Source organism: Loxodonta africana, chromosome 3, assembly GCF_030014295.1.
Source record: "Loxodonta africana isolate mLoxAfr1 chromosome 3, mLoxAfr1.hap2, whole genome shotgun sequence".
Lineage (NCBI taxonomy): Eukaryota > Metazoa > Chordata > Mammalia > Proboscidea > Elephantidae > Loxodonta > Loxodonta africana.
In genome coordinates, this window is record NC_087344.1 from 96,322,477 (window position 1) to 96,345,928 (window position 23,452).

Below are 23,452 nucleotides of genomic sequence, written 5' to 3' on the forward strand. Positions count from 1 at the left end.
AAGTTTTTGCTGTGAACCACTGTACAATAATCAATTCCAGAGATAACAAAGGCATTTGTTAACAGCTCCATCTCCTTTTTCAAATCTCAGTTCTCAGTCTGGCAACGTTACAATGCTCAAGAAAAGAACTGTTGTTAGCAGATGCCAACCACTTGTCAGAGGCAAAATCCAAAAGGCACTATTCAATACCTCAGCCTTTTTATATACAGATAGGCTTTCTGTCCTCCAGTTCATCAAAATTCCTGATGGAGTGGCTGTAGGAATGGAAAGTGAGGGTTTTACAAACAGATTAAATAAGAAAAAATTCAGCCCGGCAGAAAAATCTACTTGCACCGCCCTGTGGTTTTCAGGTTATACTTCCATAAACAAGAATTTATGTCTGGGGATCTATGCTTCCTTCCATCAGAGTACTTTACATGCTAAATGTGTTATTATTATTTTTGGTTTTCTTTGTTAGATTTTGGAGCCCTGGTGGTATAGTGGTTAAGAGCTCAGCTGCTAACCTACAGATCGGCAGTTCAAATTCACCAGCTACTCCTTGGAAATTCTATAGGGCAGTTCTCTGCCCTGTAGGGTCGCTATGTGTCGGAATTGACTAGATGGCAATGGGTTTGGTCTGGGGTTTTGGTGTTAGATTTTCAGCACAAGGAGGGCAAGAATTCTGTCTCATTCACCTCTGCACCTTTGCCTCTCTGGTGCTTATCACAGAAGGTGCTGGGTTTATATCCCCTCAGCAAATGAATGAATGAATGGAATGAATGAACTCAATGTGTGAACCAATGTAGCCTCTAGTCAAAAGAGCTAAACAAACTAATCCTGGCTGGATTTCTGTAGAATGTCTATTACATACTTTAGGAATTTGCCTGTGTGAGTGTAATAATTGAGTTAGAAACTCTTTCCAAAATATGGCATCAGAATAGATTAGCCTTCTCCCTCTTCCTGAAGAGAAGATGCTCTTTGTTTTGTGCCAAAACTGTGGTCCTGTGAAGCCCAGTTGCCTCCGCATCCCACAGAGCACATCAAGAGGAACTTAATACATGAGTGGGGGCAGAGTGGAGGAACGCCTGAATGAATCTTTCTGCTGTTGAGAAAAAAAAAAAAAAAAGGTGAATGAAATGACCAGGCTGGGCCACACATGCATCACACCTTGCACTTTCTACAGTATTGACCACCCCTAATTCAATAGCCAGAGGACAGATTGTCATTGTGGGCCTGAGCTCCCCATTCCTTGCTGACTGCCAGTTGGCAGGAATATACGCTAAGTTCTGTTCTCTGAGGCTGATGAGACACCGTCGAGTTGAGGTCTTACCTAAATGTCCTCTTTATCGCCAGTGAGCCAGGAGGATATGAGACCCTTGCTAAGGAGCAAGTTCAGCCATTTGTCCCCAGCCGCCTGGCATTCTGATTGCTTTGCCAACCTTCATAGACACCATCAGAAGAACCTGAACATATAGCCATCTCCAAGCCATAGATGGCAGCTACATCGAGCCTGAGAGAATATTGCATCTCTCCCTAATCTGTTCTGACCATTCAACTTCTTATATAGTGAGTACATCAGAGTTTAAATTTCTGTGGCCATATTGAAGAAATAGAACTCATTTTCTCAATGTCTACTGACTTAGGTCTTTCTTCTTCAGCTTCATCGATTTCCTGTTTGCTTGACCTTTTTTCTTTTTAGAGAGTCAGGGAAAAGAGTATAGGCTTTGGTGTAAAAAAAAAAAAAAAAAACCCTCAAATTATAGCTCTGCCATTAGATGTGAAACAATGGCAAAAAGACTTAAGCCTTCTGTGCCTCACCTGGCCATCTGTAACATGGGGATAATAATACCATATTACTTAATGTAGTTGTCGTCAAACCTAAATGTGTATATATTAGTTTTCTTTGCTGCATAACAAATTACCACAAACTTATTGGCTTAAAACAACACCCATTTACTGTCTCACAGTTCTGCAGGTCAGAAATCTGGGCAGGCTTAGCTGGATTCTCTACTTAGACCTCAAATGGCTGAAGTCCAAGTGATGGTCAAGCTGATACCTTATCTGGAGGCTCTGGAGAAGAATACACATTCAGGCTTGTTCAGACTGCTAACTAGATTCAGTTTCATGTGGTGGTAGGACTGAGCTTCCTTTTCCTTGCTGGCTGTCAGCTGAGGGCCCCTCTCAGCTCCTTAAGACCACCCATATTCCTTCTCATGTGGCCTCCTTCACCTCTAAGGCAGCAGTACGGCTCATCAGCTCCTTCTCACAATTTGAACCTCTCCAACTTCTTCTTCTGCCACAAGCCAGAGACAACTCTTTTTTTTTTTTTTTTTATAATTTTTAAACAGTTTTTTGGAGATATACTTGGCATACAACAAGCTGTACATATTTAATGTGCATATTCTGTGTACATGTTATACACCCATAAAACCCTCACAACAATCAAGATAATGAACATACCAAAAGTTTCCTCATGTCCCTTTGTAATATCTCCCTCTAGCTCTACCCCATATGCCTCTCACCCCATTCCCAAACCAAAAAACCAAACCCATTGCTGTTGAGTTGACTCCGAACCATAGCGCCCCTTTAGGACAGAGTAGAACTGCCCCATAAGGTTTCCAAGGAGCGGCTGGTGGATTCAAACTGCCGACCTTTTGGTTAGCAGCCAAATGCTTAACCGCTGTACCACCAGGGCTCCCAACCAACCACAAATCAATTTTTGTCACTGTAAATTATTTTGCATTTTCTAAAATGTTATAATCATGGGATAATATAGTATAATAACAATATATTGCATTACACTATATTTATAATGGTATATATTACAAGACATAAATTGGATAATATAGTATGTACTTCTTTTTGTCTGGCTTCTCTCTCGGCATTTGGCAATCATGCCTTTAAAGGGCTTGTGTGATTAGAGTAGGCCCACCTGGATAATCTCCGTCTTGCCATATAATGTGACAGAATCACGGGAGTGGGGAGTGATTTCTCATCATATTCACAGGTTACACCCACACTCAAAGATGAGGGGATTATATGAGGGCAAGGGTCACTGGGGGGCATTCTTAGAATTCTGACTACCTCAGTTGATCAGAATCACCTTGAAACTCATAAAAAAATACTGATTTTCCTTCTCTACTATAGACCCTCTGTTTCAGAATCTCTAGGAGTGGGTCCTGGGAATCGGTATATTTAAAAATGTCCCTAGGCAATTTGAATGCAACCAGACTATGAATGTAATGTGAACATCATTTTGTTAATGTATTCAAAGAGCCTTGTATAGAGCCTGACACATAGCATGAACTTAATAAGTGTTATTTTCTGTTCCTTAGAAGTGAGGATGGCAAGACTTTGTCTCACATACTTTGGACATGTTGTCAGGAGGGATCAGTCCCTGGAGAAGGACATCATGCTTGGCAAAGTATAGGGTCAGCAGAAAAGAGGAAGATACCCAATGAGGTGGATTGACACAGTGGCTGCAACAATGAGCTCAAGCATAACAACGATTGTAAGGATGGCACAGGACCGGGCAGTGTTTCGTTCTGTTGTGCATAGGGTTGCTATGAGTCGGAACCAACTCGACAGCACCTAACAACAACAACAACATATGCGTGGGATATAGTAAAGGCTCAGTAAGTGAGTGAATGAATGAGTAGATGAGTTAATACAAGAAGGAGAAAGGACATTCTCATTGTGGGGAACATGCCTGGATAAAGGCATGAAGGGAAGAATGAGCACAGTAACTTTGAAAGAGAATTCTAGCCAGTCTGAGGGTTCATTCTGGAACAGTTGATGGAATGAGGTTTGATGGAGCTGAAGTTCAGAAAAATTAGAATTTTAAGATGGAAAAGGTAATTTTCAATTAAATCCACCAGGTACATATTAAGCAAATGAACAGTAGGGAGCTACTGTAGGATTTTGAGGAAAGGGGAAGAGGTTTGGCATGTGATTTGGTAAAAACCATACCTTACAAACATTAATATTATGAATTTGGTGACTCTGAGAAGAAAGGATTGGCATGTCAGAGATGGAGGCAGGAAGACAACGTATGTAGGTATACATACACATGTGTATTTAATGTATGTATTTGGGGGTTATAGGAAGAGAGAGATCACAGACATCTGAGAAAAAAGTCATGAGCAGATGCTCGATATGGAAAAATTACCATTTCAAACAAGCCAGAACATTTAAAAACAGATTGATAGGTGAACTCTGTCCCAACGGAGCTCTAAAAAAACTGCCTTGGAATATAATTTACTCACTCCTGCATTCATTCATTCATTATTCAATAAATATTTACTCTGCGCTGGGCACTGTGCTAAGGTCTGAGGTTACAGAGATAAAGAACGTCTCCTACTCCTGCAGGGGAAAAACCCTCCAAATTAAACTTGTTCGTTCTGTTAGAGGGTTAATCGTTTGGCGATAACATGAAATTTCTTGAAATCAAAGATGAAACACTCCTACAAGTTCTTTAAGCTTCCTTTCAAAGTCTGATGTTTTCTGGCTCAGTAATGTGGGAAAATGGAAGACAGATAAAGCCAGGGCTGAATCCTCCTCTTACTAGCTACGTGAGCTTGTATCTCAGTTTCTCATCTGTAAATTTTTGTGAAATTTAAGGAAATGATCAACATATATGAAGCACCTAGGTAAGTGTATAGCACACCTCTAGACTCTGAGAGTCTGAACCTAGAGACTGCATCACCAGGATGCCATTGCCTGCTGCCTTCTGTCCTCATTGGCCAATGGGAAGCACCAATAAGAGATCAGAGGGAAAAGGAAAGCGAAGTCTGTATATTTCTTCCCCATTTCTTTCTTACTTCCTCCCTCCTTCAACATTGTGCCCCTGACAGTAGCTACAACCCTCTGAGGGGATAGGTCTTACCAGACAGCCCTTCCTCCACTCTCCAGTTCACACTGGGCTCCTCCCCTTGTTCCTGGGGGTAGGTATGGGGAGGGGGTGGGTAATGGTTCTCCCTATTGCTTACCTCTGGGTGCTTCACCACCCTTTGTTGGTTTCCCTCACCCTGCCCAGATCTCTACACGTAGTCCCTTTGTTAGCCTCTTCATTGGAACCATCTAGATAGAATTTATAATGCCTACCAATACCCTGACTGATACAAAGAGGTTACATTTTACCAGTAAAACCAGAATTTTCCAAAGTGTTTCTTCCATGGGTTATTCTGTGATAAAGAGGTTTCTATGGCCAAATAGGTTTGGCGAATGCTTTATATTTGATTTCTCTTCTTAAGAGTCACAATATATATTAACATATTAAAGGTTCAGAGAAGCCTGAAATGAAACGTGTTTAATTTTATTTAACAGCATTTCCTATACTCATTTGACCATGAAACTATTATTTCATGTAACACTTATTAACATCCCACACTTGAGAAAATGCTGAACTAGGCTAAACTAATAAGATAATTTGTCACATTTATAGCAGTTTGAGGGCGAAAGAACATTGGACGTGGAACCAAGATTTGCTACTTCTTGTCCTGAGTCTGCCACTAACTAGTGGAAGACCTTGGGCAGGCATCTCATCCCACTAGAGCTCAGTCTTCATCTGTGAATTGACGAAACCGGGTGAGATGATTTGCTTTCATGCATACAAATCTGACTCCATGCACATTCATAATACTTTCATCAACATGAGAAATCTTGGCAATTTGGGCAGGAGTATCTCAGGAATGTTTTGCTTTGTTTCTGTTACAACTGCAGCTTTTTATCCTCAGAATTTTAGTTCTTCACAGTTTTTATTTCAGTCAAGATTCCAGAATTTCAAAAGCACTTGTGTTGAACCTGACAGAAATGTTCCTGAAGTGAAATTCCACCATTTTTAATGTTCTTTTCACTGTACTACCCTACAGTTTCTACAACAGCAAAGTGACGGTATGTCCAGTCCTAAGGTTTTACGATTGGCTGAATGTGTTACTTATCTTTTGGTTGTACTGTTTATACATTGTGGAGAGGAGAGCTGAAAAAGAATCAGTGAAAACCAGTCTTATACTATGGTGGGCCAGAATTCCCCACTCTTAGCCGGTAGCAGTTGCCGTCAAGTTGATTCCAACTCATGGCAAGCCTATGTGTGTCAGAGTAGAATTGCTTCATAGAGGTTTCAAAGGCTGATTTTGCAAAAGTAGATCTCCAGGTCTTTCTTCTGAGGTGCCTCTGGGTGGGTCTGAACTTCCAACTTTTAAGTTAGAAACCTTGTGTGTTAACCTTTGTACCACCCAGAGACTCAATCCCCACTCCTAGAAGCCTGATCCATAAAATCAAAATCTGAGCACCCAAGACCTTGATGTAAAGGCATCAAGGCTATTAAAGAATCATCACATACTGCCCTAAACCATAGAAAAATCAGCAAAAAACAGCTATTTTGATAGCCTTCAGAGCCAGAGGTCACATACGTTTTACTCTGCCTGACTGATAATTCCTTACAGAAAGCACTCTCCAGATATTTCTCCAAACAAGGCAAATTGTAGCTCACAGGAAATGGAATTGAATACAGATTTCAGTTCTCAGAGTTTTAGATAAAAATGTAAATGAGGAGCAAGACAATAATTAAACAAATCATTCACAGGAATTTTTATGGCCTACTTAAAAACCATCAGCACAATTCAAGACACAGCAAGAAACTCCAAGTCCTCAAAATAATTGATCTGCAACAAAGCAAACACTCATTTAATCACCACATTGGAGTCGAATCAAGGGAGCAGATAGTTAGCGTCAAATTCCCACTTTCTCCCCTGGCATACTTTATTATTTTTTCCCAGATATTTGAGAAGAAGGCGATGAGCCAAATTGCCAATGAAAATTAGCAAGATAGTCTAATATTACCTGGTAATATGATCTATCAACAAACTTTAAAACTATCAGAGATGGTGATGAATAAAATTAGTTGTAAAACAAATCTACCCTTTATGATTTTGGAAATAGAGAGGTAGGCCTGTGAAACAGCTATTTTCTTGGTAACTAAACACACACACACACACTCCAAAATCAGAAATAAAAGTGTCTTAAGCAAAGGTGAAGCTAACATTTCCTTAATGCATACGTCTTAATGCTCAGTGCACATAATAATTATTGGATAAGGCTTGGAATTTAGAATTGTGATGCACCTGTGTGACTGGTCACCTCCAAAATCGTCATATATCTGTATTATACACTCCTTTAGACTTAGCTAACAGTCATTTTGGGTGAAATTGATGTAAATGTAGGTGAGTCGGCTATGGAAGTAGAACCATGCAGAAGAGAAAATCTGAGGCTGCAGAGAGAGAGAAAGGATGACAGCAGTTAAATGCAGAAGGAGGAGTTTAGGGCAAATATTGTTTCCTTTCTACAAATAAGAAAAATGAAGCCCAGAGAGGCATATTGTCTAAGTTACCTAGCGAGTAACTGGCAGAGCCAGGATGATCACCAGGAGTGGGCTTCTAGGCTGGTTATCTTCCCCCCACACTTTGTTGCCCCCAGTAAGTTTCTGGTCTGCGTGGTTTTAGAACAGGCCAGAAGAGGGGAAATGGCATTTGCCATCTTAACTTGTAAGACCCATGATAGGTCATTTCATGGGAAGAGAAGCAAGGCTGATGCCAGCTTGACTTAACTAGGGGCACATTTTTTACTTAAAAATAATACTCTACTCTTACCATTTTGCTTAGCATGTTCTACCTTTATATTTATGGTACACAAAGGAATTGGATTCTGCAGCAAAAAAACACACTACAATCTTTCTTGCTTGCCTTTACAACTTTGGATTTTAAGAACTCCTATATAATGCATAGAGTAGGGAGGGTTTGCTTTATTTCTCTGCATAGCACTGAACTCCTTGACCTCTCCAGAAAGTTAACCACTCTCTCCTCTGTGCTCTTCTAGATTCTGTGCATGAACTTAGCTCAGAAGTCATCACCCCGATTACATTTCTGGTGGAGGCAGAGTGGTCAAGAACTCAAGGTTTATAGACTGAGAGATCAGGGTTCAAATCCCAATCTACTAAAAGTGATGTTGAGCAAGTTAAACTTTTGATGCCTTAGTCCTTTCATTTAAAATTGGTGACAATAATACTTACCTTTAAGGGTATGTAGGAGGAGCTGTTGCTGCCAAGGTGGAACCTCTCTGCTGAGCTGGAGTACCCATTCCCCAGCTGCCCTGATTGGTGACCACACCCGGCTCTGTAGAATTGCCCTCTTGTATGCGAGGCCCTTCAACTAGATTTCCCATGTAGCCACTGACTGTAGGAGGAGCAAATGTAGGGAATAAGTTCCAGAGATCACATCCTTCCTTAGTCTTCCTCTCTGCCCTATTCTTCATTCCTCATTCCCCTTCTCCTGCGAGCACAGCCCCAATAAGTCACTTGTATAAGAATCCCCTTGTTAGACTCGGCTTTTAAGAGACTGACTTAAGACAGTGTGAAGATTAAATGATAAATCAGTTTGCACATTGCCAGGCATGAGTTTAAAAGCAACAATAACAAACGACAAAAACCCGAGTTGCCATAGAAACTTCAGCACAATTTCTGGCACCTAGAGGTTCTCAGTAAGGTGAGCAAAGTGAGACATCACAAGATCACATCTTGTTGTCTCTGCATCAGGTTTATCTTCAGTACCCATGGCGGTGTCTGCACCTCTCTCTAGCGCTGTCATCTCCATTCTATTAACACTTCTGCCTCCTCCATTTCTACGTATTTCCCTTTAACCACAACAGCCATAAAAATTTCTATTGGACTTTTAAAGCCAAGGTGCCCATAGTGAAGACAGGAAAAATGTAGCTTTTATACTCAAGAAATATAAATGTGTTCTCAGATTTATGATCAACATTAAAAATAAAGAACAAAGCATATCATTAGATTTCAGGAAGTATTTAGGGGAAAACGACTAAACTGTTTATAGATTTATAAGTAACCACATTAATGGGATATTGATATATTTAAAGTGGTTACTTGCTTTTTCTCTTCTTCAAAATAATGGAGTCATGCTGATAACTGACTATGTAATCTGAGGAATTCAAACAGCTGGCAACTTGGACTCTTAAAATTTATAATTCCCCTGTGAAGCAGACAGCAAGGATATTGCAAATGCATGATGAAGTTAAACAAAATCCTGATGATTCAGGTGCCATGACTCATTGGATACCATTGCTAGCCAAATGAGGGGTGTTTCTTTGTTACTTCTACTTTCACAGCCATGAAAACAAATCCAGTTTATCTTAATCTACAGTCCCTGATCTGTGTCTGCTTAGGCGGCAAGATCTCATTTAATCCATAAAGAAGAAAAACACAGTGAGCTAATTTAATGACTATGGGTTCAAATTTTCTTTCCATTAGGAGGTATGAACTCACATTTCCTATAGGCCTTTCCACGGAACATCACTGGGCTCAGCCTGGGGGGGTTAGGGCGAAGTGGTTCAGCTACCCAAAAAGAAGTTTGAGAGATGAAAGTGTTAACATATTATTCTTACAAAGAAGTCTAACAGTTGGGCAACCCCTCTCTTCATAAATAAAATAAATTCTCCAATAAAATAATTCTCCTTCAGAAACTTTGGTGTCTGTGATAGATAAAACATGGAGATTCTAAGGGTACATTTGGAGATGTCAGCTACAAGGTATTATGACATGAAAATACCAATAAATATGCATTATAAATATGCTCATAAGGAACCTTTACGTGGATCAATAAATAGGCAGTTGTTTGGACAGAACAAGGGGATACTGATTGGTTTAAAGTCAGGAAAGGTGTGCGTCAGGGTTGTATTCTTTCACCATTCCTATTTAATCTGTATGCTGAACAAATAATCCGAGAAGCTGGACTATATGAAGAAGAACGGGGCATCAAGATTGGAGGAAGACTCATTAACAACCTGCGTTATGCAGATGACACAACCTTGCTTGCTGAAAGTGAAGAGGACCTGAAGCACTTACTAATGAAGATCGAAGACCACAGCCTTCAGTATGGATTGCACCTCAATAGAAAGAAAACAAAAATCCTCACAACTGGACCAATGAGCAACATCATGATAAACAGAGAAAAGATTGAAGTTGTCAAGAATTTGATTTTACTTGGATCCACAATCAACAGCCATGGAAGCAGCAGTCAAGAAATGAAAAGACGCATTGCGTTGGGCAAATCTGCTGCAAAGGACCTCTTCAAAGTGTTGAAGAGCAAAGATGTCACCCTGAAGACTAAGGAGTGCCTGACCCAAGCCATGGTATTTTCAATCAGATCATATGCATGTGAAAGCTGGACAGTGAATAAGGAAGACCGAAGAAGAGTTGACGCTTTTGAATTGTGGTGTTGGCGAAGAATATTGAATATACCATGGACTGCCAAAAGAACAAACAAATCTGTCTTGGTAGAAGTGCAGCCAGAATGCTCCTTAGAGGCAAGAATGGCGAAACTGCGTCTTACATACTTTGGACATGTTGTCAGGAGGGATCAGTCCCTGGAGAAGGACCTCATGCTTGGCAGAGTACGGGGTCAGCGGAAAAGAGGAAGACCCTCAATGAGGTGGATTGACACAGTGGCTGCAACAATGAGCTCAAGCATAACAACGATTATAAGGGTGGCACAGGACCGGACAGTGTTTCGTTCTGTTGTGCATAGGGTCGCTATGAGTCGGAACCGACTCGACGGCACCTAACAACGACAACAAGTACAACCAGAATGCTCCTTAGAAGCAAGGATGGTAAGACTGTATCTTACATACTTTGGATATGTTATCAGGAAGGATGAGTCCCTGGAGAAGGACATCATACTTGGTAAAGTAGAGGGCCAGCAAAAAAGAGGAAGACCCTCAGTGAGGTGGATTGACACAAATGGCTGCAACTTTGGGCTTAAGCGTAACAATGATCACGAGGATGGCACAGGATGGGGCGGCGTTTCATTCTGTTGAATCAGAACCGACTCAATGGCTACCTGACAACAACAACAACAATAGCATGCATTATAATGATGCCAGCTGCTCCAAAAAAATATAGAGAGTAGGTATCTGAAAGTCTTGGAGTACTAAGAGGAAAGATATCGGGTCTAGAATAAGAAAGACTGAGATCTGTGGCCACGTTAAAAAAAAAGTTGCCATCAAGTTGACTCTGACTCATGCCACCCCTTGTGTTTCAGAGCAAAACTGTGCTCCATGGGGTTTTCAATGTCTGATTTTTTGGAAGTAGATCACCAGGTCTTTCTTCCTAAGTACCTCTAGGTGAACTTGAACATCTTACCTTTTGGTTAGAAGCTGAGCCAGTTAACCGTTTGCACTGCCCAGGGACTCCGTGGCCAGGTAGGAAAGATGGAAGGTAAGTAAGGGAGGATATTGACCTGAGTTTCGAACCCAGGAAAGAAACTGTCATCACAGGTGTTACAGCCTATCTTGCTTGCTCAGCTGTTGTAAGGATTTAGTGAGATAATATATGGAAAAGGCTTAACACAATGCCTGCTTATGTCAATGTCTGATATATGGGGAGTGGCCTATTAACATTAATTAGCACACAGATTAATAGGACTATCCTTTTGATGAGGAAATACAACCAGAGAGAGGGTTGTCAAGTAACTTGCCAGAGGTCCCACATATAAATACGTTCTTTTTAATCATCAATCTGTCTTTTCTATTTATACAGTGCCATGTGGCAGGCTCTGGGCTGAGTGCCGTATGTACGTTATCTGACAGCAGTCCCGTGAGGTGAGAAAACTGAGGCTCTGAAAAGTCGTTCAGGGTCTTACAGGTCCTTAGTGGTGGAGCCTGAGCTAGAGCCCAGGTCTGACTGGCTCCACAGTACAGGCCCTTAACCACTGTGGGATGTGGTCATCACTATATTGTAATCAACTATTTATTTGCTCTATTCCATTATAGACTGTGAACTCCACGAGGGGAGAAACTGTGTCTTGTTCATCCCCATATCTAGGACAAAACACAGGACTTGGGGTGGGGAGAGAGTGTTAGGGAGAAGCTATTCACTTTAATGGCTAAGAGACTAGGCTCTGGGTTTGGAAACCATGGGGTCAAATCCAGGCTTGGCCACTTATCACCTGTGTGATAATTAGGCAATTTACTTACTACATCCGTCACCTTCAATTTCCCTGTCAATAAAATAGGAGTAGTTCCCCAAACCTTCTGTTGGCCCAGGACAGGAACCATTCCTGAAGACAACTCATCAGACATGGAAGGGACTGGATAATGGGTTGGAGAGAGATGCTGACGAAGAGTGAGCTACTTGTAGCAGGTGGACACTGGAGACTGTTGGCATCTCCTGTCTGGAGGGGAGATGGGAGGGTAGAGAGGGTTAGAAACTGGCAAAATCATCACGAAAGGAGAGACTGGAAGGAGGGAGCGGGCTGACTCATTAGGGAGAGAGTAAGTGGGAGTATGGAGTAAGGTGTATATAAGCTTATATGTGACAGACTGACTTGATTGTAAACTTTCACGTAAAGCACAATAAAAATTATTTTAAAAAATAGGAGTAGTAATAGATTCAAGCTCATAAGTTTGTTGTGAAGATGAAAATGCCATATAGCATCTCAAGTATTTAGCACTATGCCTGACACCTAGGAAAAGCCCAATAAAGGCTTCACAGAAGAAGCTATGTTTGGACAGTGAACTGGTATTTGTCAGAGAGACAAAGAGAGGAATTACATACTGAATGTCTGTCTTAGGCTGGGTTCACTAGAGAAGCAAAACAGTGAAGCATATACATATATGTAGAGAGAGAGAGAAAGATTTATCTCGAAGAAATGGCTAACGTGGCTGTAGAGGTTGGCAAGTCCCAAGTCCATGGGGCAGGTGTCAGGTTGGAGGCTTCTCCTGACTTACGTAGCTGCAGGGACTGACAAACCCAAAATCGGCAGGCCGGACAGTAGGCTGCTGGGTCATGGGCTGCAGAAGCTGATGAACTCAAGATAAGGAAGTCAGACAGGTCAGACAGGAGGCCACTGGCTCACAAGCTGCAGAGTTCGACGAATCCCAAGATCGGCAGGTAAGCTGCTAGCTCATGTCCTAAGAGCTGGCGGTCAGATGATGACAAGCTGGATGTAAGATCCAGAGCAAGTGCCTTGCCGGAACATCCATTTATATACTGGAGGCAGGCCACAACCCTAAGGAAACTCGTTTTCAACTTATTGGCTGCTTATAGCAGATCTCATTGTGGGGTTGATTACCTCATTACATAACTGCCAGATTACATCATAACTGCTAAACCACTGAGAATCATGGCTCAGCCAACTTGATAGACAACCTTAACCATCACAGTCCACCCCTTGTCAACTTGACCTGTACACATCTCCTTAAACCATACATAATCTCTAAATAAAGACAATTATAGTCATACTTGCGTGTAACATGATACAACAAACATGCATACAAACAAAAATGTACTAGCCCTGTTATACCTTATATTTTACAAGTGAAGAAAACAAAAATTATTTGATGCACACATACAAGGAAGAAATACTCATAGCAATTACAGTCCTCATTTCCGCAACTGGTCATGTGGTTGTAGCTGGTATTTAGAACTACCTTCTTCTACCACCAATTCCAAATTTCCTTTACCCTCAGCAACTACCTCAGTGGTCACGGTTCTTTGCCTGGTGGGATGACTCAAACCTTCATTCCTGAAAGGTCTGGGCCGTTAGTAGTCACTCTACTCCATTCCATTCCATTCCAATTTTATAAAATTCTGGTTGAGTCCAGTAAATTAATTTCATGACATCTTAGGAGTTCAACACCTACAGTTTGGAAAACACTTATTTTAGAACACTGTACATGCTGTCGTTTTACACAGCTGACGTGCTGGGCATTTAACAAGAAATGCCTGATTTTGCTACACATTGTGCTTGGTCCTGGGCCTAATATAAATATAAGTGATTAGGGATGAGGATGAAAAGGAAGTCAGAGTCCTTATCATAAAGACCCTCATAAGCCACAGTACTGAGGCCAAAGTGGATCCTGCAGGCAGGGAGGAACTGCTATCGAATTCTAACATGATCAGTTTAAAGGGTCAGCATGATCACTCTGGTGCTGGCATGCAGGATGCTCAGCAGAGGCCAAGGTTGGAGGGATGTCAAGGAGTTATGCCTTGAAAGCTCTGTATAACCACTAGATACTACTAAGATAACCTTTACAGTAAATTACACACCTCATCCTAAAATTCGGTGCTTTTCCCAGGATGCTGCTCTTCCTATCCTATTAAGGTTGCACAAAGATTTGGCTGGGGGCTAGAGAAAGTCAGGGTCTCAGGGCTACCTGAGCAGATTTGCTTTCTAAATGTAAGGCATTCTGGAGTTACAGTATTCGAGAGGCTTGTCATGATGTATTCTATTTTTAACAAGTGATTTGAAAACATTATGCACCTGATCTGAACTCTCACCCTTGGGAAATGATTTTTCATAAACAGAAATGTAAGGCATTTTCTGCATTGCTATGAAATTTAGATGGCTATTAAAGACTACTTTGAGTTAATAAAATTCTTCTGCTGGTATTTGGTGGCAGGGGGCTATTTGCAAACAAACTTTTGCCTAAATTAGAATTTAATGGTTAGAGTGGGATAAGAAACTAATATTTAACAAGTGCTCACTGTATGTAAGTGCTTTTACACGTTATGACAGAAGCTCTCGTAACCAGCCTTCACTTAACCAACTTGTAGACTAACAAGGTGTGCATTCTTTTGATAAATCCATTGACTGGTGTCCAACACTTTACAGAACACGAGTGGCTAGTAAGCATCCCTTTAGTACATCCGTGTACTTCTGCTCCCATCAGCTGAACTATATGCTCACCATATGTTTGCTGATTCCAATGGCACTCGTTATTTTAATCCTGCGATCTACTTAATATGCATATTGATGAAATAAATGTACAAAAAAAAGTGTTTCTTTTTATGAAAGGTAAGTTGAATGCTTCAGAAAGACCCGATAAAGTAAATGAGCTGCCTAATAAAATGCTGAATTAGGTGGGAATGGGACAAGTATAAAGGATAGGGAGAAGTGGTAAAAATGTTAAGTGTTTTTAAGCCCTCATTCTACCTTAAATAAACTGAAACTGGAAATTATAGAAAACCGCTTTCTGGGTATGGTTTGTGCCAGGATTCTGGTCAGTGGGCCACATTCTCAAAGAAAAGACGTTGGATTCAGATCAGAAAATTGCTAAAGGAACCATTACATACTCTAATTTAAAGTAAGATATATACAGTACGTACATATATATTTTTTATTATTCCCTCCTGTTCCAGCTATCTAATACAGCATAGCAAAGGACCCAAAATTTAGGGGTTTGAAGTAGTAATAACATTTATTTAGTTCATGAATCTGCATTTTGGGCAGGCTAGGTGGGAACAGCTCATCTCTGGAACGGCATGACGGTTGGGGGCTGAAATCCTCTAAAGGCTTGCATACTCGTGTCTGGCAAATGATGCTAAGACTCAGATAGCTGGGGCTGGCAAAATCGGGGCTCTTTGCACTTCTCTTTCTATCTCTGTGTAGGTTCTCCATGTTAGCTCTCCAGATATGGCTGCTTCAGGGTAGCCAGACTCCTTACATATTAGCCCAGGGCTCCCAAAGCAAATGTCTCGAGAGAGAAAGCTAGGTGGAAGCTGTATTGCCTTTTATAATCTAGCCTTATAAGTTACAGAATGTCCTTTTCATCATAACCTACTGGTCAAGGCATCTACAAATGTGCACAAGGGCTCAAGAGGAAAGAACGCAAACTCTCCTTTGCATAAAAGAGAGTCAGTGTCACATTGTAAGAAGAGCATGTGGGAAGGGATATATCTTTGGAAGATACTATGTGCTAAAGCTATACTGGAGGTGCCCTGGTGGTACAGTGGGTAAGCACTCAGCTGCTAACCCAAAGGTGGGCAGTTTGAACCCACCAGCTGCTCCATAGGAAAAAGAAGTGGCAGGCTGCTTCCACAAAGATTGCAGCCTTGGAAACCCTATGGGACAGTTCTGCTCTGTCCTGTAGGGTTGCTATGAGTCAAAATGGACTCAACAGCAGTGAGTTTGTGTTTTTTTTTTTTTGGAGGGGTACCCGTAAAACCAAAAACCTCATTGCTGTTGAGTTGATTCTGACTCGTAGCCACACTATGAGGCAGAATAGAACTGCCCAATAGAGTTTTCAAGGAGTGGCTGGTGGATTCAAACTGCTGACCTTTTGGTTAGCAGCCATAGCACTTAACCACTGTACCACCAGGGGTCCTTGGGGGGGTGGGTACAGCCATACCAAAATCCCTGGGTGTGCAAACAATTAAATGCTTGACTACTAGCTGAAAGGGTGGTGGTTTGAACCCACCTAGAGTTTTTTTTTCTTTTTTTTTAGAGATGCCTCAGAAGAAAGCCTAGCAATCTGCTTCTAAAAGTCACAGCCTTGAAAACCTATGGAGCAGTTCTACTTTGCAACACATGGGGTCACCATGAGTCAGAATCAACTTGATGGCAACTGATTTATAGCTAGACCTGCTTTAACTTACTATTATTTTTTTCCATCAACTGAGTAAGGATTCTGATGTCATTGGACAATAGGAATTCCAATGTAATTGATTTAATTTGTACAACAAACCCACTAGGTAGGCATCATGACAGCCATCCTGGGGATAGGGAAGCAAAAGCTCAGAGAAGTAACTAAAACCTGTACTCTTCCTATTAAAACTCACTGACATTCTTCCTCTGAAAGGGATTTGGGTCTCGCATTTTCTACTTATAAGTGTTCCGTCCATCTCAACACAGGGCCTATAAACCAAGCCAACTCACTAGAACATCAAGAACCCATAATCAGAAAGTAGAGTATGTGTGTTTTACTTTCACGAGATATAATTGTCCAGAGATCACCTAGATTAGTGGTTCCCAAACCGCAGCACATTGGAATCACCTAGAAAGCTTTAAACCCCATGCCCAGGTCCCACCCTATACCAATTAAATCACAATGTCTGCATTGGGTGCCAGGCCTCTATAGTTTTTAAAAATCCCCAGGTGATTCCAATATGAAACCAAGTTGGGAGCCATTGACCTAGATTCTTCCCTCTCTAACCCCTCTCCATTTTAGGTTTTCATTAGGTTCTCTCTCTTTCCATCCTTCTCCCTGCCTCTCTCTCTCTCACTCCCCCTCTCTTTCCTCGTTGTTATTATCAGATTGGCTTCTCTAGCTTTTCCCTTCACTGTTTGCCCCAAGAATTTTACTCAGGTAGGTTCTACTGCCCAAACTTCAGACCCTGAACTGTACCAGAGAACCATCTAATAATACCTACTTTGCCATGTTATTATGAGGATTAAAAGTGCTCAATAAGCTTGTTAAAATATTTGTTAAACAAATGAAAGAATCTGGATCATTTCATAAATTTCTTTTTTGACCAAAGAAATTAAATCAACACATATCAGGCTTCAGGTATTAAAAACAGATTAGGTATTCATTTTTAAGACACGTTTGTTTTAAATTTAACTCATGGGTTCATGAATAACACTATCAAGAACCCATTTGTTAAAATATTAATATAAATATCTATGCACACGGGGAAAATAATTGGGGAATTTTATCTCCTCTGACAAAGGGGAAAAAAGGCTATTTAAAAATATCACTTTCTCCCCTCCAGACAGGGAGTGGAGGTGAGCCACAAAAAAATCCAAGTTCACATGAAAAGGCCATGATAAAAAATGCAGGTGCTGTGAAACATTTATAAGGGCCGAGTGTGAGGCAGTATGTAGGCTTGAATTTGAAATGACGTATTGGCATGAAGCAGATCTCCCACAGGCGGATTTGAAACTTCCAGAAAAGTCTTAAAATGACATCTTTCAAAATGAACAATCATCACATATGCTCAAGTCATTACCTCAAAATACTTTGCTAATGAGAAAGGCTGAAGAAATGGCTAAAAATAATTGACCCCAGTTTTATAGTTGAAAGTTGTAAAAAAAAAAAAAATACAAAAAAACTATTGAGGGTAAACCCGCTAAACCCGCTGCCGTCCAGTCGATTCCGACTCATAGCGACCCTATATGGCAGAGTAGAACTGCCCCATAGAGTTTCCAAATTGAGGGTATGAACACAGAATTAGGCATTGGCAATTGGTTAGCATGTTAAATACAAACATGTCTCCCTCAGCACAGAACAATCGCCAACCAAAAACCCAAACCATTGCCCTTGAGTGGATTCAGACTCATAGTGACCCTATAGGACAGAGTAAAACTGCCCCCTAGAGTTTCCAAGGAGCACCTGCCTTCCTTTTGGTTAGCTACTACGCCACTAAGGTTTCCTGAACAATTGCCAGTAGCTTTTTATTCACAAATTTCAAATTGCTTTACACATTATCTGATGTCATACTCCTCCTATAAATTTTATTCCACTTGTACAGAGTTACAGCTTAAAAAAAGACGTTTGCCTCAGTATCTAATGAGATATTCACCTCAATGCTGCCTTAAAAGAAAAAACTTCTTTTTTTGCCTTAGATCCTCACATAATCCTGTAAATTAGGCACGGCAGGTTTTATTGTCCCCATTTTGTAGGTATACACATTGAGGTCTAGGGAGGTTAATAACTTGCTCCTGTTTGCACAGTCTTTCAAATATGCCAGACTGTCTTACTTAAACTCAAAGCAGCACAGAGAGTTTAAGTGTTTTTCAGGAAGGAAATCAAGATAGGAAGAAGGAAATTAATGTCTATTGATCATATATTATGTGAAATATTAGACATAATGTGGAGAATTGCTTATGGTATGTTAAAGATAAAAATCAGGATATAAAAAATATGCCTAGGGAAAAAAGACTGGAAGGAAATATATGAAAATATGAATTTTTTATACCCTTGTTTCTCAATTTTATGTAATAAACATATATTATTTTTATAATTAAAGTCATGAATTTATTCATTCGACTTTTGTACTGAACATCTTCTATGTACCAAGCACTGTTCCAGATGCCAGCGATTTGGCAGTGAAGAGGATGAATGAAGTCCTTGCCCTGAAGCAGCATACATCCTAAAGGTGAAACCAAAAACCAAACCAAAGCCAGTGCCGTGCAGTCGATTCCGACTCATAGCAACCCTACAGGAAAGAGTAGAACTGCCCCATAGAGTTTCCAAGGAGCACCAGGCGGATTCGAACTACCGACCGTTTGGCTAGCAGCCGTAGCACTTAACCGCTATGTCACCAGGGTTTCCCTAGAGGTGAAAAGGGACCATAAAAAAAGAAAATCAACCAATCAATTAATTAACAAACAAATAATAATTTCACATAGTGACAGGTGGTCTGGACAGCCTGGCAATGGAGGTACGGTGGGCTCATTTGTGCGTGAACCTGAATGACGCAAAGGAAGAAGTGGTACACAAACTCAGGACGAAGCATTTCTAGCCAGGAGACATTGAAGATAAATGCTTCGAGTGCTGAGGGACAACATACAGGCCAGTGTCGTGGAGCAGAGCAGGAGACAAGGAGGGTGATGGAAGTAGTTAATCAAAGGTCAGATTATGTTGAACCCGGAGCCATGTAAGTAGTCTGGACTTCATTTAAACGTAATGGGTGCCCTTGGAGGCTTTTGAGTATCTGTTTTGGGGCAGAAGAATCACGAATGATCTGATTTATATGTTGCAAACACCTCTTTGGTTGCTGTGCAGAAAACAGCTTGAATGGAGTAGGAGGGGAATGAAAGAGACCACTTGGGAGCTGATGGCAGCTGTCCAGTCCAAGCTAGGAAAGACAATGATTTGGGTTTGTGTGGCAGGTCTGGAGATAGACAGAAATAATTTCACTAAAGTTTTTTTTTTTTTTTTTTTTGCCTGCATTACTAGGTGGGGAAAACTGAAACAGGCTTGGGAGAACATTTGAGTTTTATTTAGGATGCGTTAGACTTCCAAGTAGAGACCTGGCAGTTGGGTACAACAGTCTGTAGTTTAGAAGAGAGCTCAGGGCTGGAGACCTGTTTGTGGAGTTGCTGGCCGGTATATAGCACTTGGAACCATGAAGCTGGATACAATCACCCAGGGAGAGAATAGTTGGAGAAGAGGGCTTAAAACTGAGCCCTGGTGTTCTCTGGCATTTAAGGATCTGGAAGAAGACGAGCCAGTGGAGGAGACTGCAAATGAATAGCCATGAGAGAGAAGAAAGGAGGAAATCTAGGAGGTTAATTCTACATTTTATTTGAGAATAAAACAGAGAAACAAGACAGAGAGAGCCCACACACAGAGCGAGATGATCGAGAGAAAGATTATTGGTCGATGTCATGTATGCAAAATGCCTACGTGATACCAGAGAACAAATTGCTCCAGTTTTATTTTTAATGTTTTCTGGAAAATCACCAGAAGAGTATAAGAAAGAGGGCACTGACTGCTGGAGCAGAGGGGAGGGAACTTTGTATAACGACCTGTCACTCCCTCTTACAACTTCTGTCAACTAGAGCACATCAAAAACTGTACATAACTCAGCCTTCTCATTTGTCAAATGGGGATAACAGCAGCCAACCTCAAAACCTACAAGAACGCAGGCTTCCCAGAGCACCCCTCCTCTGTGCTACATGTAATCCTTGTGACTGTTCTTTCCATACCACACTGGACTGAAATGTGTTCCTTCTAGTAGGAAACGTCCTGCTTCTAGGCAGTGAGCAGCATGTTCTACATCCTGGGTACCAAGTGTCTAGCAAGAAGTCTAGTGCATGGTATAAAGTGGTGAACAGCTTGCTCTTTGGAGTCAGAGCTAGGATGAAACTGCTAACATTCTGATTAGCAGTGCAACTCTGGACACATTAATAAACCTCTCTGATCCTCAGTTTCCTGAGAGTTAAAATGGGAATTAGCATATATATCAGAAGATTTTTGGGATGAATAAATGAGATAATATATGTAAAATGCTTAGCAGAGCACTTAGCATAGGGCAGTGATAAATAAATTGTTGGTGTTTGTGGTGAATAATCTCACTGATCCCTGTCCGCCCTTCTTCATCCTGTTCTGAGCCACAGGAGGATGACATGATTGGAACCACAGTGTCAGAGAGACCTGAATTCAGGTCTTTGCTCCTCAGTTTACCAGCTGATTTTGATACCCATTTATGACTTTACGCACCCTGAGCCTTAGTTTCCTCTTCTGTAAAAAGGAAATGATAGCAACAAATCCAATGGGTCATTAGTCGGGTAAACGCGAAATTTGTTTATGCACATGGCATAGGTGCACTGTATGCGTGCAATAAATCTTCACTGTCATCATCATCACTGTGATGTGCAAGAAAGCTCACGTGCTTGGCTGCAAACCAAAAGGTTGGCGTTTCAAGTATATCCAGAGGCACCTTGGAAGACAGACCTGGGGATCTACTTCGGAAAAGTCAGCCACTGAAAACCCTATGGAGCACAGTTCTACTCCGACATACATTGGGTCGCCATGAGTTGGAATTGACTTATCGGCAACTGGTTTATGGGTAAACTATTACACTCTCTCCCCATAATAGATATTTCAACTGTCATTCACTGAAAAGTTCCCTGCTGCCAAGATATGAAGTTGTCCTTCACTAAAGTCTGCTGTATTTCTCCTTTCAGTCCATTACAGGATCTGTGATCACTGCCTCCTCTAAGATTTGGCCCTGGCTCACTCCCTACAGGAAGTCTTTCCTAATTACTTGCACTTTGTCTACTCGTTTATTCTCCAAACACATTAGGAGTAAATCCAGATTTACAAAACAGATGAGTTAGGGTTAATTACTTGTAGCACCAGAGGATTCTTAGAGACTGCTTTAAATCATATACTCCCAAAGCACCACATATACAATTTACAAACATTTGATTAACACTCAGGGGCTCTGGGACATCACTGTTGCCCAACCTGAGGCCAGGATTAGATTCAGTCTATCTGAGTGCAAACATGCCAAACATTGCTTTGCTAGTCTTCAGAGTTAGTTTTGCCTCCTCTCGGATTTACTATTAAACTCCAAAAGGAGGAGAACTTGACTTCAATTTTCATCACCTTCAGGAAGGAAATACCCCAAAGAGCAATTGTAAGTGGGATCCAGAACTGACCTTTGACAAGCAAAGTAGTTCATACCTGTTGTACTCTCCTAACTGCACATTTTGGGCATCTCTGTGATGACATTAAGTTGTATAACAAAGGTGGGGTCTTGAGGGAAATTTTACTCTCAGGAGCAAGGGACTGTGGAACTAAAGACCAAGATAATAGTTCTACAGATGTTTCTCTTCCTTAGTTACTCCCCTGATGAATTTCTAATAAAACCCTTCAATGAGATGGGACAGTGGGCTTCCTTTGAGCACAGCAACGAAGGGGGAGGCAGAGGAGAATGTCCTGCTTCTCAGCTGGCTTGAGAGAAAAAGAGCCCAGGGAGAGAGACGATAAATCTTTACATGACAGCGTTGAAGAAAAATGCTAGACAGGCTGAGTCCCAGCAGCCTATGGGAAGAAAGAAAAGAGAGAAGACAGGGACCTCTGTACTTTGGAGCTCCAAAAGCTCCTGAAAAGACCCCCAAGAAGGGGTGCAGAGAGCTGAATGGCTAGAAGTTCCCAATAAAGGGACACAGAAGAGCTCTTCAGAGGAGCAAGATGAACAGCAGCCCGGGATCCCAATGAGCTCAAGTCTGGAAACTCAGCTTTCAGGGATGATGGGGCTGGATCCAGACTTCGGAGGCTGAAAGACCCCAGGTAGAGTGTAGTTGGTCCGTTCCTCCTCTTGCACCTCTGGCCTAGGCGTGTGCCCATTGGAGGCAGATGGTGAACCCTCCCTCACTAACCAATTCCAGCTTCAGTTGGCTCTCATGATGTGGAGTGACCTGATGTCTGTCTGCACCCTGGGTCTTTATGACACCCTGGTTTACACCCAGGCACCCACTGGCCCATGGGCACTGTTGTGGATGGCCAGCGGATGCCACAGCAATGACCCGAGACCTCCTCACCACTTCCTGTCCTGATCTTGTTCTGGACTGATCTGGCTCCAGACCTTGCCTCTCTCTCAGGATGAGATCTGCTGTAGTTCCTGCGCCCTGGTTTCTGCATTTGGTCTCTCTGGTTAAATGCTCAAGGAAATGGGTTTGGCTTTATTCTCCCCCATCCAGTCCTACTTCTTATGTAAATGATGGTAACAATCCATAGTGCTGCATCCTTCTACTTCTTCATCTATTCTCATTTGAACATATAAAATCATAATACATAAATACCATTTTTTTTGCCAAAAGAAAGATGACAACGTATTCATTGCTTTGCATCTTGATTTTTTCCATTTAAACACTATATCATGAAAAATTTTCTATCTATAAAACCAAAAAGCCAAACCCAGTGCAGTCGTGTCAAATCCAACTCATAGCAACCCTATAGGACAGAGTAGAACTGCCCCATAGAGTTTCCAAGGAGCACCTGGCCGATTCGAACTGCTGACCCTTTGGTTAGCAGCCGTAACACTTAACCATTATGCCATCAGGGTTTCCTTTTCTATCTGTAGCTATATCTATATCTGAAATCAACACATCCTTTTAAATAACTGAAAAATATTCCATTACATGGAATGTCATAATGTATTTAGCCATTG

The 23,452-nt window shown here is 41.4% G+C and overlaps 1 long non-coding RNA gene across 1 annotated transcript in view; it reads right to left on the bottom strand.

Moving 5' to 3' along the window:
* Window positions 1-8,055: 8,055 nt before the first annotated feature.
* The window catches only part of LOC111750983 (uncharacterized), a 31,935-nt gene continuing 16,538 nt past the window's right edge, over window positions 8,056-23,452 (bottom strand). The window contains exons 3-4 of the long non-coding RNA XR_002786044.2: window positions 9,314-9,382; window positions 8,056-8,207 (exon numbers count right to left, since the gene is read on the bottom strand). This is a non-coding gene — a long non-coding RNA (uncharacterized LOC111750983). The remainder of the gene's footprint in view (window positions 8,208-9,313; window positions 9,383-23,452) is intronic.